This window comes from Salmo salar, chromosome ssa22 (genome assembly GCF_905237065.1).
Source record: "Salmo salar chromosome ssa22, Ssal_v3.1, whole genome shotgun sequence".
Classification (NCBI taxonomy): Eukaryota; Metazoa; Chordata; class Actinopteri; order Salmoniformes; family Salmonidae; genus Salmo; species Salmo salar.
Genome location: NC_059463.1, coordinates 53,929,829 through 53,950,430, shown reverse-complemented (window position 1 = coordinate 53,950,430; position 20,602 = coordinate 53,929,829). Strand labels below are relative to the sequence as shown.

At 45.1% G+C, this 20,602-nt stretch overlaps 1 long non-coding RNA gene across 1 annotated transcript; it reads left to right on the top strand.

Moving 5' to 3' along the window:
* The first annotated feature begins 14,845 nt into the window (after positions 1 to 14,845).
* Positions 14,846 to 19,492, top strand: LOC123729673 (uncharacterized). The gene is made up of 3 exons (XR_006761346.1): positions 14,846 to 15,048; positions 17,567 to 17,655; positions 19,430 to 19,492. It is a non-coding gene; the product is annotated as an uncharacterized lncRNA (long non-coding RNA).
* Positions 19,493 to 20,602: the final 1,110 nt, after the last annotated feature.

Here is a 20,602-nt window from a genome sequence, read left to right as displayed (position 1 = left end):
TAACAAGGCACACCTGTTAATTGAAATGCATTCCAGGTGACTACCTCATGTAGCTGGTTGAGAGAATGCCAAGGGTGTGCAAAGCTGTGATCAAGGCAAAGAGTGGTTACTTTCAAGAATCTCTAATATAAAATATATTTTGATTTGTTTAACACTTCTTTGGTTACTACATGATTCCATGTGTTATTTCAGTTGTGATGTCTTCACTATTATTCTACAATGTAGAAAATAGTAAAAATAAAGAAAAACCCTTGAATGAGTAGGTGTGTCCAAACATTTGACTGGTACTGTATTTAGCATGGTTTTATCAATGTCTAGATTTTTCCCTTTTGTTCAGCTGGTGCAGGTGCGGAAATCCCGGGGGGGACACGACCCCCCCATCCTGGGAAAAATATGATTTGTCCCCCCCCAATATATCACTGAAACATAACTATGTAATTTAAATCATATTAATAATACGCAATGAAAGCAATTGTGCTGATTATAGACACTTAATAGCACGTTTTTAAGTTTCAAAAGATTGCGACCCCCCCACCCTTTGCCTCACAATGGTTTGATCCACTGCCAGTTCCTTTGTTGGCAAGGTAACAGAGGGGTCGTGTCTACTGTCTGAAAGGCACTCAATGAACGTAACTGACGTGAGGTTAATCTAGTCAATCGCGCACACACACTAGCTGAATATGCAGTGCTAGCGCGCAAATATTAACTATTAAGCTAGCTAGTACCTATTCCATTTATGTGGCGTCGTCAAAGATGGAATCTTTGCTATCGTCAATTTATTCCAAGATCAGCATGCAGATGATGTAAGTTAGTGCTTCAAAGTCCCTGTGATAAGGTTAGCGATAAACTGAAGTCCAAACTGAACAGAACTACACTCTCTTCTACCATTGTCTTAACCTGTTATGGCTAGGGGGCAGTATTTTCACGGCTGGATGAAAAACGTACCCGATTTAATCTGGTTACTACTCCTGCCCAGTAACTAGAATATGCATATAATTATTGGCTTTGGATAGAAAACACTCCAATGTTTCTAAAACTGTTTGAATGGTGTCTGTGAGTATAACAGAACTCAAATGGCAGGTCAAAACCTGAGAGATTCCTTTACAGGAAGTGGCCTGTTTGACCATTTCTTGAACTTCTTTGCCACCTCTATCTTTTACAAAGGATCTCTGCTCTAACGTGACACTTCCTACGTCTTCCATGGGCGCTCAGAGCCCGGGAAAAACCTGAATGTCGTCATCCCAGCCCCAGGCTGAAACACATTATCGCCTTTCTCAAGTGGCCGATCAAGGGACTGTGGGCTTAGGCGCGTGCCCTGGCCGCCCCCGTCTTTGTGATTTTTCCTCTGTTTGCCGAAAAGGAGATTCCCGGTCGGAATATTATCGCTTTTTTTACGAGATAAATTGCAAAAAAATTGATTTTAAACAGCGGTTGACATGCTTCGAAGTACGGTAATGGAATATTTAGAATTTTTTTGTCACGAATTGCGCCATGCGCACGACCCTGATTTACCATTTCGGATAGTGTCTGGGACGCACGAACAAAACGCCGCTATTCGGATATAACGATGGATTATTTTGGACCAAACCAACATTTGTTATTGATGTAGCAGTCCTGGGAGTGCATTCTGACGAAGACAACAAAAGGTAATCAAACTTTTATAATAGTAAAGCTGATTTTGGTGAAGGCTAAACTTGCCGGGTGTCTAAATAGCTAGCCCGTGATGGCTGGGCTATGTACTTAGAATATTGCAAAATGTGCTTTCACCAAAAAGCAATTTTAAAATCGGACATATCGAGTGCATAGAGGAGTTCTGTATCTATAATTCTTAAAATAATTGTTATGCTTTTTGTGAACGTTTATCGTGAGTAATTTAGTAAATTGTTAGCAAATTCCCCGGAAGTTTGCGGGGGTATGCTAGTTCTGAACGTCACATGCTAATGTAAAAAGCTGTTTTTTGATATAAATATGAACTTGATTGAACAAAACATGCATGTATTGTATAACATAATGTCCTAGGTGTGTCATCTGATGAAGATCATCAAAGGTTAGTGCTGCATTTAGCAGTCTTCTGGGTTTTTGTGGCATTATATGCTAGCTTGAAAAATGGGTGTCTGATTATTTCTGGCTTGGTACTCTGCTGACATAATCTAATGTTTTGCTTTCGCTGTAAAGCCTTTTTGAAATCGGACAGTGTGGTTAGATAAAGGAGAGTCTTGTCTTTAAAATGCTGTGAAATAGTCATATGTTTGAAAAATTGAAGTTTTTGTATTTTTGAGGAATTTGTAATTCGCGCCACGCCTATCATTGGATATTGGAGCAGGTGTTCCGCTAGCGGAACGTCTAGATGTAAGAGGTTAAATATATTTAATGGTCTCGTTGCAAAAGCTAAATTGTCGCAAGGGAACTTTTATTTATTTATTTTATTTCACCTTTATTTAACCCGGGTAGCAAAGATTATAGCAAACAGCACTGAAACTGAATTGGTGCTCGCTAGCTTTGCAAATTCAGCTATTTGTAACAGTTGTCGTACTGGAGAGAAGACCAAGGCGCAGCGGGAATGTGAATACTCATACTTTTAATAAACTCAAGTAAGGCATCCACAGGAAAAACAATAAACACGACAGCAACAGTCTTGCAGGCACACAAAATGCAGTGCAAAAACAACTACCCACAACCCCAAAGAAAAACACACACTACTATATACGACTCCCAATCAAAGGCAACTCAACACACCTGCCTTCAATTGGGAGTCCTAATCACCAACACAACACTTAAAGAAAATTGTCAAAACGGGGTAAAGACAAAAAAACTAAACAGCGTCATCTTTACAGACAAATCATTCCACACACACATTCACATATCAATCCATACACAGACGCACATATGACCCGACACAGAAAAATAATTGTAGATATAACAAAACAAATCTGATTTTCAAGCTCTGCGACTGGGAAATAGAACCCTGTACATGGACAGGAGGACAGAGGAAGTGAGTGAAGAGGTGATGGATCTGGAGAAGAAGCCTTCTCCAACCGTAGAAGCTGAATTTAGAGATACTGCTGCTGAAGATGCGGATGGTCAAGCTTAGGAAAAGTTACGTTGTGATTAAATCTTACCTCAATACTAGTCATATTAATACTGTATATCATATTTGTATGTCTAGTGTAGCTACTGATCTAAAACTGATGTGTATCTTGACCGAATCTCAAATAAAGATGATGGAGTGAAAATCCTGCAGTAGTTACAATACTTTATTATTTACAAGACCACATTGGAAATTATAATTCAAAAAGGTAATTTCATGTTTTCCTCTTTTTACTATTGATCGAAATGAAAGAAAAAAAACTGAGGGAGAGAGAGGGAGGGGGGTTGGATTTCAAATATATATAGGATATCAAAGTGAAACAGTTCTCTAAAGACACAAGAGACAATAATACAAGAAACAACACTTCTGTAGCTTGTCAACTATGCGTCTGTCTATCCCTGTTCTCTCCTCTCTGCACAGGCCATACAAACGCTTCACACCGCGTGGCCGCTGCCACTCTAACCTGGTGGTCCCAGCGCGCACGACCCACGTGGAGTTCCAGGTCTCCGGCAGCCTCTGGAACTGCCGGTCTGCGGCCAACAAGGCTGAGTTCATCTCAGCCTATGCTACCCTCCAGTCCCTAGACTTCCTGGCGCTGAAGGAAACATGGATTACCACAGATAACACTGCTACTCCTACTGCTCTCTCTTCGTCTGCCCACGTGTTCTCGCATACCCCTAGAGCATCGAGCCAGCGGGGTGGTGGCACTGGAATCCTCATCTCTCCCAAGTGGAGATTCTCTCTTTCTCCCCTGACCCATCTGTCTATCTCCTCATTTGAATTCCATGCTGTCACAGTTAACAGCCCTTTCAAGCTTAACATCCTTATCATTTATCGCCCTCCAGGTTCCCTTGGAGAGTTCATCAATGAGCTTGACGCCTTGATAAGTTCCTTTCCTGAGGATGGCTCACCTCTCACAGTTCTGGGTGACTTTAACCTCCCCACGTCTACCTTTGACTCATTCCTCTCTGCCTCCTTCTTTCCACTCCTCTCCTCTTTTGACCTCACCCTCTCACCTTCCCCCCCTACTCACAAGGCAGGCAATACGCTTGACCTCATCTTTACTAGATGCTGTTCTTCCACTAATCTCATTGCAACTCGCCTCCAAATCTCCGACCACTACCTTGTATCCTTTTCCCTCTTGCTCTCATCCAACACTTCTCACTCTGCCCCTACTCGGATGGTATTGCGCCGTCCCTACCTTTGCTCTCTCTCTCCCGCTACTCTCTCCTCTTCCATCCTATCATCTCTTCCCTCTGCTCAAACCTTCTCCAACCTATCTCCTGATTCTGCCTCCTCAACCCTCCTCTCCTCCCTTTCTGCATCCTTTGATTTACTCTGTCCCCTATCCTCCAGGCCGGCTCGGTCCTCCCCTCCTGCTCCGTGGCTCGACGACTCACTACGAGCTCACAGAACAGGGCTCCGGGCAGCCGAGCGGAAATGGAGGAAAACTCGCCTCCCTGCGGACCTGGCATCCTTTCACTCCCTGCCCCCCTCCACATTCTCCTCTTCTGTCTCTGCTGCTAAAGCCACTTTCTACCACTCTAAATTCCAAGCATCTGCCTCTAACCCTAGGAAGCTCTTTGCTACCTTCTCCTCCCTACTGAATCCTCCTCCCCCTCCCCCCCCTCCTCCCTCTCTGCGGATGACTTCATCAACCATTTTGAAAAGAAGGTTGACGATATCCGATCCTCGTTTGCTAAGTCAAACGACACCGCTGGTCCGTCTCACACTGCCCTACCCTGTGCTTTGACCTCTTTCTCCCCTCTCTCTCCAGATGAAATCTCGCGTCTTGTGACGGCCGGCCGCCCAACAACCTGCCCACTTGACCCTATCCCCTCCTCTCTTCTCCAGACCATTTCCGGAGACCTTCTCCCCTTCCTCACCTCGCTCATCAACTCATCCTTGACCGCTGGCTACGTCCCTTCCGTCTTCAAGAGAGCGAGAGTTGCACCCCTTCTCAAAAAACCTACACTCGATCCCTCCGATGTCAACAACTACAGACCAGTATCCCTTCTTTCTTTTCTCTCCAAAACTCTTGAACGTGCCGTCCTTGGCCAGCTCTCCTGCTATCTCGCTCAGAATTACCTTTTTGATCCTAATCAGTCAGGTTTCAAGACTGGGCATTCAACTGAGACTGCTCTTCTCTGTGTCACGGAGGCTCTCCGCACTGCTAAAGCTAACTCTCTCTCCTCTGCTCTCATCCTTCTAGACCTATCTGCTGCCTTTGATACTGTGAACCATCAGATCCTCCTCTCCACCCTCTCCGAGTTGGGCATCTCCGGCGCGGCCCACGCTTGGATTGCGTCCTACCTGACAGGTCGCTCCTACCAGGTGGCGTGGCGAGAATCTGTCTCCGCACCATGCGCTCTCACCACTGGTGTCCCCCAGGGCTCTGTTCTAGGCCCTCTCCTATTCTCGCTATACACCAAGTCACTTGGCTCTGTCATATCCTCACATGGTCTCTCCTATCATTGCTATGCAGATGACACACAATTAATCTTCTCCTTTCCCCCTTCTGATAACCAGGCGGCGAATCGCATCTCTGCATGTCTGTCAGACATATCAGTGTGGATGACGGATCACCAGCTCAAGCTGAACCTCGGCAAGACGGAGCTGCTCTTCCTCCCGGGGAAGGACTGCCCGTTCCATGATCTCGCCATCACGGTTGACAACTCCCTTGTGTCCTCCTCCCAGAGTGCTAAGAGCCTTGGCGTGATCCTGGACAACACCCTGTTGTTCTCCTCTAACATCAAGGCGGTGACCCGATCCTGTAGGTTCATGCTCTACAACATTCGCAGAGTACGACCCTGCCTCACACAGGAAGCGGCGCAGGTCCTAATCCAGGCACTTGTCATCTCCCATCTGGATTACTGCAACTCGCTGTTGGCTGGGCTCCCTGCCTGTGCCATTAAACCCCTACAACTCATCCAGAATGCCGCAGCCCGTCTGGTGTTCAACCTTCCCAAGTTCTCTCACGTCACCCCGCTCCTCCGCTCTCTCCACTGGCTTCCAGTTGAAGCTCGCATCCGCTACAAGACCATGGTGATTGCCTACGGAGCTGTGAAGGGAACGGCACCTCCATACCTTCAGGCTCTGATCAGGCCCTACACCCAAACAAGGGCACTGCGTTCATCCACCTCTGGCCTGCTGGCTCCTCTACCTCTGAGGAAGCACAGTTCCCGCTCAGCCCAGTCAAAACTGTTCGCTGCTCTGGCACCCCAATGGTGGAACAAGCTCCCTCACGACGCCAGGACAGCGGAGTCAATCACCACCTTCCGGAGACACCTGAAACCCCACCTCTTTAAGGAATACCTAGGATAGGATAAAGTAATCCTTCTAACCCCCCCCCCTCCCCCTTAAAATATTTAGATGCACTATTGTAAAGTGGTTGTTCCACTGGATATCATAAGGTGAATGCACCAATTTGTAAGTCGCTCTGGATAAGAGCGTCTGCTAAATGACTTAAATGTAATGTAAATGTAAATTTCACAGGGGGCTGTGATTCAGCAACATATGAGTGCATGGTCTTCAAATGCCAAATACCTTCTTTCCAGACTTCTTGATTGTTCCACCAGCTCAGGGGTGAAAATCTGATATCAACTTTGGAGGGGACAATTACAGGAAATTTTCTCAAGAGCAATTCCTGAGGGGGACACCAAAAGTAGTGCTGTAACACATAGCCTACATTGTAATATGGTAAATGTATATTGAGGAACCAAAGAAATAAGGTGTTTGCCGTACTCCTAACTACCGGTACCCAAAACTACACAAGTAATCACAACAGCAATACCATTGCCTTTAACAAATCTTAGTTCAGTTACCAGTTTAAGTTGAGAGTGGGGGTATCCATGGCATTTTCCAATTATTTTCCTATTTTACAAGTCAAAAAAATTAGAACCTTTCATAATGTTGCCAAACAAAGACTCAAACTTACCTGAGACTCCCTGTCTCTGCCAGTCTGTCCCTGCATATCTGTCCCCAACTCTGCTGTCTGTGTGCCTTCTGTTCCCTGCTCTGCCTAATGACATCATTGTGAAACATTTCCATTAGAATTTCATTTCTTTCTTATGAACATTTTATCAACTAGTCTTTGAGATATTAGGCTACTAGGGTTCTTACTATGCGTTTTGGTGTACTGAAAAATACTCTGATGTCCGTCTCTTATTTTTCTGCCATTTTTTCTACCTGGCTGGCTGGCTGGCTACACACACACACAGTGTGTAGGCTATTTACAGTAGGAGATGGGCTTCTATCATCTTATCTTCTATCATTCTATTTGGGCTTCGATCTAAAAGGTAGCTAGCAAATGTGAAATGGATTAAAATGACAAGAGTTGACAGCTGTATGAGTTCACCATTTACACAACATATGCTGCAACCTTTTGTAATTTTAATAGTTTGTTTCATATTGGCTGGCTTCCAACAATAGTGTCACGTCCTGACCAGCAGAGGGAGCAATTGTATTAGTTTTGGTCAGGACGTGGCAGGTTTTTGTGTGTTAAGTGTTGTGTTGGTGATTAGGACTCCCAATTGAAGGCAGGTGTGTTGAGTTGCCTTTGATTGGGAGTCCTATATAGTAGTGTGTGTTTTTCTTTGGGGTTGTGGGTAGTTGTTTTTGCACTGCGTTTTGTGTGCCTGCAAGACTGTTGCTATCGTGTTTATTGTTTTTCCTGTGGATGCCTTACTTGAGTTTATTAAAAGTATGAGTATTCACATTCCCGCTGCGCCTTGGTCTTCTCTCCAGTACGACAACTGTTACAGAACTACCCACCACAAAAGGACCAAGCAGCGGAAGAGGAAGGAGCCACAGGAGTACAGCGTGATGGACCAATGGACGTGGGAACAAATCCTGGATGGAGAGGGACCACGGACTCAGGCTGGGGATTATCGCCTCCCGCAGTGGGAGATTGAAGTGGCGAGAGCGGAGAGGCGATTCTATGAGGAGAGAGAGCGCAACGAACAGGTGGAGGCAGCCAGAAGAGCGGAGGCAGCAGGAAAAGGGAGCGAACGATATGCTGGAACACGGCTGGCGAGGAAGCCGGAGAGGCATCCCCAATAATTTTTTTTGGGGGGGGCACACGGGTAGTTTGGCCAGGCCAAGGAAGAGCCGTAAGCCAGCTACCCGTGATTACAGGGAGGTGCGTATGAGGTGGAGGGCTCCATGTTTCGCTGAGGTACACACCATCTCGTCTATACGTACGCACAGCTCAGTCCGCTCTGTACCAGCGCCCCGCATGTGCCAGGGCGAGGTGAGCATCGAGCCGGAAGGGGTGATGCCAACCCTGCGCTCAAGACCGCCAGTGCGCCTCTACGGTCTGGTGTTTCCCGCTATATGCACTAGCATGGAGGTGCGTGTCTCAAGGCAGGCACGTCCAGTACCAGCACCACGCATCAGGCGTCTAGTGCGTCAGCCCAGCCTCGCCAGTCAAGAGTCGCCAGAGCTGCCCGCCAGTCAAGAGTCACCAGAGCTGCCCGCCAGTCAAGAGTCGCCAGAGCCGCCTGCCAGTCAAGAGTCGCCAGAGCCGCCCACCAGTCAAGAGTTGCCAGAGCCGCCCGCCAGTCAAGAGTCACCAGAGCCGCCCGCCAGTCAAGAGTCGCCAGAGCCGCCCGCCAGTCAAGAGTCGCCAGAGCCGCCCGCCAGTCAAGAGTCGCCAGAGCCGCCCGCCAGTCAAGAGTCGCCAGAGCCGCCCGACTGCCTGGAGCTGCCAGAGCGGCCCGACTGCCCGGAGCTGCCAGAGCGGCCCGACTGCCCGGGGCTGCCAGAGCGGCCCGACTGCCCGGGGCTGCCAGAGCGGCCCGACTGCCCGGGGCTGCCAGAGCGGCCTGACTGCCCGGGGCTGCCAGAGGGGCCCGACTGCCCGGAGCTGCCAGAGCGGCCCGACTGCCCGGATCAGTTAGAGCGGCTCGACTGCCCGGAGCTGCCAGAGTGGCCTGCCTGCCCGGATCTGCCAGGGTGTCCCGCCTTTCCTCCGGCCCAGCCTGAGTGGCCCGCCTTTCCTCCGGCCCAGCCCGAGTGGCCCGCCTGTCCTCCGGCCCAGCCCGAGTGGCCCGCCTGTCCTCCGGCCCAGCCCGAGTGTCCCGCCTGCCCGGATCTGCCAGAGTGGCCCGCCTGCCCGGATCTGCCAGGGTGCCCCACCTGTCCTCCGGCCCAGCCCGAGTGGCCCTCCTGTCCTCCGGCCTAGCCCGAGTGGCCCGCCTGTCCTCCGCCCAGCCCGAGTGGCCCGCCTGTCCTCCGGACCAGCCCGAGTGGCCCGCCTGTCCTCCGGCCCAGCCCGAGTGGCCCGCCTGTCCTCCGGCCTAGCCGAGTGGCCCGCCTGCCCGGATCTGCCAGAGTGGCCCGCCTGCCCGGATCTGCCAGGGTGCCCCACCTGTCCTCCGGCCCTGCCCGAGTGGCCCTGCTGTCCTCCGGCCCAGCCCGAGTGGCCCGCCTGTCCTCCGGCCCAGCCCGAGTGGCCCGCTTGTCCTCCGGCCCAGCCCGAGTGGCCCGCCTGTCCTCCGGCCCAGCCCGAGTGGCCCGCCTGTCCTCCGGCCCAGCCCGAGTGGCCCGCCTGTCCTCCGGCCCAGCCCGAGTGGCCCGCCTGTCCTCCGGTCCAGCCAGAGTGGTCCGTCTGCCAGGGTCAGCACGAGTGGCCCGTCTGCCCGGCGCAGCTATCGGCGCCACCGAAGTGGGCGACGCCGAAGGTGGAGCGAGGTCCACGTCCCGCACCTGAGCCACCTCCACGATAGGTGGGTTGGGGAGGGAGGGTGTTGCACAGTGCCGTCGTTGACGGCAGCCACCCTCCCTTCCCTCCCTTATTGTTTAGGGGTTATTGTTTATGGGTTTTGTTGGGGTATTGGGGATTTTTTTGTGTGGTTTTTTTTGTAAGGTGCATTCCGGGGTCTGCACCTTGAGGGGGGGGGTACTGTCACGTTTTGGTCAGGACGTTGCAGGTTTTTGTGTGTTAACCTCTATGGGCTAGGTGGGACGCAAGCGTCCCACCCGTGGTGCACTCCATCAACAGCAGGTGCATTTCAAGAGCGGCAAATTTGAATCCAAATAAATGTCAAAATTCAAATTTTTCAAACATACAACTATTTTACACCCTTTGAAAGATAGACATCTCCTTAATCTAACCACGTTTTACGATTTCAAAAAGGTTTTACGGCGAAAGCATAAATTTAGAGTATGTTAGGACAGTACATTTACAAGTGTTGTGTGTAATGTTTTGTCAATTCAAAGACAGGGTCACCAAAACCATAAAACCAGCTAAAATGATGCACTAACCTTTTACAATCTCCATCAGATGACACTCCTAGGACATTATGTTAGACAATGCATGCATTTTTAGTTCTAGCAAGTTCATATTTATATCCAAAAACAGCGTTTTACTATGGCATTGATGTTGAGGAAATCGTTTCCCTCCAATAACCGGCAGTCAAGTCAGCACCACAAATTAAATAATTAAAATTAGAAAACATTGGTAAAATATTATATTGTCATTTAAAGAATTATAGATTTACATCTCTTGAACGCAATCAACTTGCCAGATTTAAAAATAACCTTACTGGGAAATCACACTTTGCAATAATCTGAGCACTGCGCCCAGAAAAATACGCGTTGCGATACAGACTAGCCGTCATGTTGGGGAGATCTAAAATCGAAAATACTATGTAAATAATCCATTACCTTTGATTCTCTTCATCAGATGTCACTTCCAGGTATCACAGGTCCATAACGAATGTAGTTTTGTTCAAAAAAGCTCATCATTTATGTCCAAAAATCTCCGTCTTGTTAGCACATGATCTAAGCCCGCCGGACTTCACTTCATGAACGAGGGGAAAAAATATATTTACGTTCGTTCAAACATGTCAAACGTTGTATAGCATAAATCATTAGGGCCTTTTTTAACCAGAACATGAATAATATACAAGGCATTCTCTTTTATAACGTATTGGAACGAGGGTACCCAACATGAACTCGCGCGCCAGGTGTCTAATGGGCCATCATCGTTCCATGGCTCTTGTTCGGTCAGATCTCCCTCCAGAAGACTCAAAACACTTTGTAAAGGCTGGTGACATCTAGTGGAAGCAATAGGAAGTGCCAAAATATTCCTCAGCCCCTGTGTTTTTCAATGGCATAGGTTTAAAGGTAATACAACACATCAGGTATCCACTTCCTGTCAGAAAATGTCTCAGGGTTTTGCCTGCCAAATGAGTTCTGTTATACTCACAGACACCATTCAAACAGTTTAAGAAACTTTAGGGTGTTTTCTATCCATATATAATAAGTATATGCATATTCTAGTTACTGGGTAGGATTAGTAACCAGATTAAATCGGGTACATTTTTTTATCCAGCCGTGCAAATACTGCCCCCTAGCCCTAACAGGTTAAGTGTTGTGTTGGTGATTAGGACTCCCAATTGAAGGCAGGTGTGTTGAGTTGCCTTTGATTGGGAGTCGTATATAGTAGTGTGTGTTTTTCTTTGGGGTTGTGGGTAGTTGTTTTTGCACTGCATTTTGTGTGCCTGCAAGACTGTTGCTGTCGTGTTTATTGTTTTTCCTGTGGATGCCTTACTTGAGTTTATTAAAAGTATGAGTATTCACATTCCCGCTGCGCCTTGGTCTTCTCTCCAGTACGACAACTGTTACAAATAGCTGAATTTGCAAAGCTAGCGAGCACCAATTCAGTTTCAGTGCTGTTTGCTATAATCTTTGCTACCCGGGTTAAATAAAGGTGAAATAAAATAAATAAATAAAAGTTCCCTTGCGACAATTTAGCTTTTGCAACGAGACCATTAAATATATTTAACCTCTTACATCAAGACGTTCCGCTAGCGGAACACCTGCTCCAATATCCAATGATAGGCGTGGCGCGAATTACAAATTCCTCAAAAATACAAAAACTTCAATTTTTCAAACATATTACTATTTCACAGCATTTTAAAGACAAGACTCTCCTTTATCTAACCACACTGTCCGATTTCAAAAAGGCTTTACAGCGAAAGCAAAACATTAGATTATGTCAGCAGAGTACCAAGCCAGAAATAATCAGACACCCATTTTTCAAGCTAGCATATAATGTCACAAAAACCCAGAAGACAGCTAAATGCAGCACTAACCTTTGATGATCTTCATCAGATGACACACCTAGGACATTATGTTATACAATACATGCATGTTTTGTTCAATCAAGTTCATATTTATATCAAAAAACAGTTTTTTACATTAGCATGTGACGTTCAGAACTAGCATACCCCCCGCAAACTTCCGGGGAATTTGCTAACAATTTACTAAATTACTCACGATAAACGTTCACAAAAAGCATAACAATTATTTTAAGAATTATAGATACAGAACTCCTCTATGCACTCGATATGTCCGATTTTAAAATTGCTTTTTGGTGAAAGCACATTTTGCAATATTCTAAGTACATAGCCCAGCCATCACGGGCTAGCTATTTAGACACCCGGCAAGTTTAGCCTTCACCAAAATCAGCTTTACTATTATAAAAGTTTGATTACCTTTTGTTGTCTTCGTCAGAATGCACTCCCAGGACTGCTACTTCAATAACAAATGTTGGTTTGGTCCAAAATAATCCATCGTTATATCCGAATATCGGCGTTTTGTTCGTGCGTCCCAGACACTATCCGAAATGGTAAATCAGGGTCGTGCGCATGGCTCAATTCGTGACAAAAAAATTCTAAATATTCCATTACCGTACTTCGAAGCATGTCAACCGCTGTTTAAAATCAATTTTTTGCAATTTATCTCGTAAAAAAGCGATAATATTCCGACCGGGAATCTCCTTTTCGGCAAACAGAGGAAAAATCACAAAGACGGGGGCGGCCAGGGCACGCGCCTAAGCCCACAGTCGCTTGATCGGCCACTTGAGAAAGGCGATAATGTGTTTCAGCCTGGGGCTGGGATGACGACATTCAGGTTTTTCCCGGGCTCTGAGCGCCCATGGAAGACGTAGGAAGTGTCACGTTAGAGCAGAGATCCTTTGTAAAAGATAGAGGTGGCAAAGAAGTTCAAGAAATGGTCAAACAGGCCACTTCCTGTAAAGGAATCTCTCAGGTTTTGACCTGCCATTTGAGTTCTGTTATACTCACAGACACCATTCAAACAGTTTTAGAAACATTGGAGTGTTTTCTATCCAAAGCCAATAATTATATGCATATTCTAGTTACTGGGCAGGAGTAGTAACCAGATTAAATCGGGTACGTTTTTCATCCAGCCGTGAAAATACTGCCCCCTAGCCATATCAGGTTAAGACAATGGTAGAAGAGAGTGTAGTTCTGTTCAGTTTGGACTTCATTTTATCGCTAACCTTATCACAGGGACTTTGAAGCACTAACTTACATCATCTGCATACTGATCTTGGAATAAATTGACAATAGCAAAGATTCCATCTTTGACGACGCCACATAAATGGAATAGGTACTAGCTAGCTTAATAGTTAATATTTGCGCGCTAGCTCTGCATATTCAGCTAGTGTGTGTGCGCGATTGACTAGATTAACCTCACGTCAGTTACGTTCATTGAGTGCCTTTCAGACAGTAGACACGACCCCTCTGTTACCTTGCCAACAAAGGAACTGGCAGTGGATCAAACCATTGTGAGGCAAAGGGTGGGGGGGGTCGCAATCTTTTGAAACTTAAAAACGCGCTATTAAGTGTCTATAATCAGCACAATTGCTTTCATTGCGTATTATTAATATGATTTAAATTACATAGTTATGTTTCAGTGATATATTGGGGGGGGGACAAATCATATTTTTCCCAGGATGGGGGGGTCGTGTCCCCCCCGGGATTTCCGCCCCTGCACCAGCTGAACAAAAGGGAAAAATCTAGACATTGATAAAACCATGCTAAATACAGTACCAGTCAAATGTTTGGACACACCTACTCATTCAAGGGTTTTTCTTTATTTTTACTATTTTCTACATTGTAGAATAATAGTGAAGACATCACAACTGAAATAACACATGGAATCATGTAGTAACCAAAGAAGTGTTAAACAAATCAAAATAAATTTTATATTAGAGATTCTTGAAAGTAACCATTCTTTGCCTTGATCACAGCTTTGCACACCCTTGGCATTCTCTCAACCAGCTACATGAGGTAGTCACCTGGAATGCATTTCAATTAACAGGTGTGCCTTGTTAAATGTTAATTTGTGGAATTTCTTTCCTTCTTAATGTGTTTCAGCCAATCAGTTGTCTTGTGACAAGGTAGGGGTGTTATACAGAAGATAGCCCTATTTGGTAAAAGTCCAAGTCCATATTATGGCAAAAACAGCTCAAATAAGCAAAGAGAAACAACAGACCATCATTACTTTAACACATGAATGTCAGTCACTCCGGAAAAATGCAAGATCTTTGAACGTTTCTTCAAGTGCTATGAAACGCTATGAAGAAACTGTCTCTCATGAGGACCGCCACAGGAAAGGAAGACCCAGAGTTACCTCTGCTGCAGAGGATAAGTTCATTAGAGTTACCAAATGGCAGCCCAAATAAATGCTTCGCAGAGTTTCAGTAACAGACACATCTCAACATCACCTGTTCAGAGGAGACTGTGTGAATCAAGTATTCATGGTCGAATCTCTATGAGTAGGTGTGTCCAAACTTTTGACTAGTACTGTATCTACCTCAATTACCTTGTCCCCCTGCACATCGACTTGGTACTGGTACTCCCTCTATATAGCCATGTTATTTTCTACTCCCTCTATATAGCCATGTTATTTTCTAGTCCCTCTATATAGCCATGTTATTTTCTACTCCCTCTATATAGCCATTGTTAGGTGCCTCCTAAGAAGAGGGAGGTGCAGGAGTCAGGAGCAGGAGAGCAAGGATTCATAGATCATTCTAATAGATGATCTCTATAAGAAGGCCAAGCCCCGGAAAGTTACAGTTGTTTATTGATAAAGAAGATACCACATTTTGTACTACACCACAACATCGTAAATCATCCCTTCAGGTAAGTGAAGTCAAACTGGAATTTACATATATTAGGTATTCCTTCATTTGTATGCAGACTCCAGCACAAACTATTTGAAATACTTGCAATGTTTTCAATGATTTTCTTGATTATCGTTATGATTTGCTAAAAAAGACTAGAGGAATTGTGAAATGTTGGAAATGTAGCCAATTCTACAGAGATAATCCTCTCTAAGCAGGTTTTTACCAACTCCAGTCTTCCAGTTCCCCCAACAGCACACCTTTATGTTGTAGCCCAGGACAAACATAGCTGATTTAATTCATCGAGGGCTTGATGATTAGTTGACAAGTTGAATCAGGTGATCTTGTCCAAGGCTACAATACAAATGCACACTGTTCTAAGCCTTCTGTTATTATGGTGCAATTAGGGTTTGGAGGTATTTGAACTGATGGTAAAATATCTAATTTGTTTTTGCAAGTTTGTCAGTGAAAGAAACCAGATAGAACATTCTTGTAAGCCCCTTCCCACACAATATACCACAGGTAATGTCTGAGCATGTTGGAGCTTGTCAACAGAGATCATGTTACATCCTTTTACAACTCTACTGGTTTAATTTGACTGAAATATGCTGGATTGTTTTTGCATGCTACCTACATGACATTGAATTCATAATTCTGTTCCAGCCAGTCATCCAGAACTACTGTTCTGTGAGAAGAAACCCTGTTTATTGCACAACAAAGAGAAGTTAGAATCAGTCACACGCTGTTGCTACAGTAACCTACTCCTAGTCCGTAGGCTGAGTCACTGTAGGACTAAAGTGACTTCATGCATTTTTTTATCTGTCCTGCTTGGTGGAATTCCTCACAACTAGGAATTTCACATCTGGTGAGGAATTACACATCTGGAGTGACTAAGCCTACACCTCTGAAAACTTTGTTGAAAGAACTGTATGGAAATGCTGCTTTGGCCAGGTCTCCCTCAGAAATACATTCTCATCTAACAGCACTTCCTGGTTAAATAAAGGATACATTTAAATAGTGGTACAACTGCTGGCTCACAGTTGTATTACTGTATTAGAGTTGCAACCACAGACTGTGGAGCTGCGATGTTGCAACGTGTTCCATAGGGAAATAGCCCTCCATTCTGTTGTCAGCAGATCAACTCATCTTGAAGCATTTGAATTTGAAATCCTCAGATCCAGTTTATCCAGCTCCATCCTACCTTGATCAACTGGTTTCACCTCCACCCAACCGTGAGAGACCGTTGATATGACAAGTACTCTTGACCTTTAACCTAACACAATGAAGGGATAGTTTAGCTTAATCCATTGATATAAATACATCTTTTTTTGAAGGAGACTAAGGTCTCTATTTAATTTACAATGTAATGACCTTCATATTACATAGTTTGTAAACTACTATTATGTTCTCTAGCAGATTCACGTGTAGCGCTGAAATAGTCCTGTTTTTTCACACCATGAGGAGATCTTCGGCCATTGAAGATAATGGAGGGTTGTTATAGATCTCACAGGGCCACTGAACAAGGTGCATGACTGCACTCTTAGAAAGAGTTTTATTTACATGGACCTTCTGTACATAATAAAGGTCTCTAAAAGGGTTCTTTGTTTGGTGAAAAGGTTCTGTAACCATAAAGGGTTCTACAGGTCAAACCGAAGAACCCTGTTTAAGGGTTCTAAATAAGTGTACTCAGAGACATGCTTTCCAACCCTTTCACTAAAATAGTTTCATCATGTGACCATGCCAATAGAAACACTACCTTTGCATCAGGAATTTTAACAAGAATCTAGCCAGATGGACTGAGTATATCCTAATGCATGTCCTGACGCATGTTTTTCTTGTGTTGAGCCATTTATGAGGTATTGTGTAATGAATATGATGGGAGACAGAGAGCTGGTTTCAAGCGCAGAGCGCAGCAGGTATTTATTAGTAAAGGACCACAGGAGGAAGCAGGTAGCTGGGTCCCAGGTCCAGGGGCAGGCAGAAAGGTCATACACAGGGACTCCAAAAAGGTAACAGTACAGGCAGGGAAAAGGCTAATAACGTAGTCCGGGAGATCAGGCAAGAGGTTGATGACAGGAAATCTGACAGGCAAAAGTACAGGCAGGGAACAGGCAAAAAGCATTGTTAGTGAGGATGGCCAACACTATGATACATGGGAGGAATAATATGGAAATAAACAGAGCTTCGAATAGAATGTGTATCAAAACAAACAATACCTCACAATGATGGGGTGCAAAGAATGAACTAAACAGTGTGTGTAAATGACATACAGGTGTGTGATCAGCTGATCAGAATTCAGGTGAGTGAGCTGTGTTCAGGGGATCTATATGTGTATGAGAGTGTGAGTTGGAAGCAGACGATACACATTGGTTGTGCACTATCATAAAAACCCACACAGAGGGCAATAAACACATGGACTATTAAACTTGTTTTGGTTTAGGTAATTACATCCTCTCTCTGGAATCGTTGCTTGTTTGAACAACTAGCAGTTCATTATAGTTTTACATGGATGTGATTTTATTTATCTCTTTTTCCAGCAGCAGTCATGAAGGTTGCATCTTTCAACATCCAGAAATTTGGGAACCATAAGCTATCAAACCCAAACACCCTTGCTACCCTTGTGAAGGTACAGTTACAGTTGAAGTCAGAAGTTTACATACACTTAGGTTGGAGTCATTAAAACTCGTTTTTCAACCACTCCACAAATGTCTTGTTAACAAACTATAGTTTTGGCAAGTCGGTTAGGACATCTACTCTGTGCATGACACAAGTAATTTTTCCAACAATTGTTTACAGACAGATTATTTCACTTATAATTCACTGTATCACAATTCCAGTGGGTTAGAAGTTTGCATACATTAAGTTGACTGTGCCTTTAAAAAGCTTGGAAATTTTCAGAAAAGGATGTCATGGCTTTAGAAGCTTCTGATAGGCTAATTGACCTAATTTGAGTCAATTGGAGGTGTACCTGTGGATGTATTTCAAGTCCTAACTTCAAACTCAGTGCCTCTTTGCTTGACATCATGGAAACATCAAAAGAAATCAGCTAAGACCTCAGAAAAAAATTTGGAGACCTCCACAAGTCTGGTTCATCCTTGGGAGCAATTTCCAAACACCTGAAGGTACCACGTTCATCTATACAAACAATAGTACGCAAGTATAAACACCATGGGACCACGCAGCCATCATACCGCTCAGGAAGGAGACGCGTTCTGTCTCCTAGAGATGAACGTACTTTGGTGCGAAAAGTGCAAATCAATCCCAGAACAACAGCAAAGGATCTTGTGAAGATGCTGGAGGAAACAGGTACAAAAGTATCTATATCCACAGTAAAACAAGTCCTATATCGACATTAACCTGAAAGGCCACTCAGCAAAGAAGAAGCCACTGCTCCAAAACCACCATAAAAAAGCCAGACTATTGTTTGCAACTGCACATAGGGACAAAGATCGTACTTTTTGGAGAAATGTCCTCTGGTCTGATGAAACAAAAATGGAACTGTTTGGCCATAATGACCATCGTTATGTTTGGAGGAAAAAGGGGAGGCTTGCAAGCCGAAGAACACCATCCCAACCATGAAGCACGGGGGTGGCAGCATCATGTTGTGGGGGTGCTTTGCTCCAGGAGGGACTGGTGCACTTCACAAAATAGATGGCGTAATGAGGCAGGAAAATTACGTGGATATATTGAAGCAACATCTCAAGACATCAGTCAGGAAGTTAAAGCTTGGTCGCAAATGGGTCTTCCAAATGGACAATGACCCCAAGCATGCTTCCAAAGTTTTGGAAAAAATGGGATAAGGGCAACAAAGTCAAGGTATTGTAGTGGCCATCACAAAGCCTTGACTTCAATCCTATTGAAAATTTGTGGGTAAACTGAAAAGGCATGTGCGAGCAAGGAGGCCTACAAACCTGACTCAGTTATACCAGCTCTGTCAGGAGGAATGGGCCAAAATTCACCCAACTTATTGTGGGAATCTTGTGGAAGGCTTCCCAAAACGTTTGACCCAAGTAAAGGCAATGGTACCAAATACTAATTGTGTGTATGTAAACTTCTGACCCGCTGGGAATGTGATGAAAGAAATAAAAGCTGAAATAAATCACTCACAACTATTATTCTGACATTTCACATTCTTAAAATAAAGTGGTGATCCTAATTGACCTAAGACAGGGAATTTCTACTCGGATTAAATGTCAGGAATTGTGAAAAACAGAGTTTAAATGTATTTGGCTAAGGTGTATGTAAACTTCCCACTTCAACAGTATATGATTGTATTCGTGATCTTATAATTCCCTCAGATAAACATTTGGCAAACTATCCTCAAAACAAGGATGTTATCCTACATATAAACAGATAAAATAATGAACGTTTTCTCCTTTTCCTTCCATTCGTCCTATCAGATTGTGTCTCGCTATGACATCATAGTGATTCTGGAGGTGGTGGACAAGAGAGGCACTTCAGTGGAAACGTTCCTGGTGGAATTAAATAAGTAAGTCAAGTGATTTCCCTCATGTGACGCTATAAAATATACAACTAGGGAAACTCCTGGCCCTACATGATAAGTATCACTCATTACAGGTGTCATTACAGGGCCAATAAAAAGCTACACTACACTCTGCAAATCAGTACTCCTCTGTTCGCCAGGGAGCCTTACATTCTCTGCTTTAAAATGTCTCAACACTGGTAAGCAGAAACCTGAGCGCTATAATTAAAATCCATACAAATGCAATTTCATTGAGCAAATAACAAAGATGTGGACTCGAGTCGTGTTACTTGGACTGGAGTACTACTCTAGTCGCACAATGTAGGCCTATCTGTCCTTTATTTCGAAGAGGTGCAGGTTCTGTGCTTTCTGTTATGTATCTTGGCAAATCAGATTCACAGAAATCACAAATTGTGCAGGCCCGGCACAAAGCATGTAATCTAGCAAAGCGTGTGCCGCTCTCCACTTTCCTCCGGCATGTATTTAACAAACGTGATAACATATCACTCCTGACAGACACAAGTAGGGAACTCTTCACAGAAATGTTGCAGCAGCCTACACCTAAACTGTAGGGGAAGAAAATGCGATGATTTTTCAGTCAGCTCAACTTGGCTACTGATAACAACCACAGCCTACAGCCTACAGCCAATGCCACTGTGCCCTCTTACCCTAGCTGTGGGAAGTAGGGGTACCACTGTACCCTCTTACCCTAGCTGTGGGAAGTAGGGGTACCACTGTGCCCTCTTACCCTAGCTGTGGGAAGTAGGGGTACCACTGTGCCCTCTTACCCTAGCTGTGGGAAGTAGGGGTACCACTGTGCCCTCTTGCCCTAGCTGTGGGAAGTAGGGGTACCACTGTGCCCTCTTACCCTAGCTGTGGGAAGTAGGGGTACCACTGTGCCCTCTTACCCTAGCTGTGGGAAGTAGGGGTACCACTGTGCCCTCTTGCCCTAGCTGTGGGAAGTAAGGGTACCACTGTGCCCTCTTACCCTAGCTGTGGGAAGTAGGGGTACCACTGTACCCTCTTACCCTAGCTGTGGGAAGTAGGGGTACCACTGTGCCCTCTTGCCCTAGCTGTGGGAAGTAGCGGT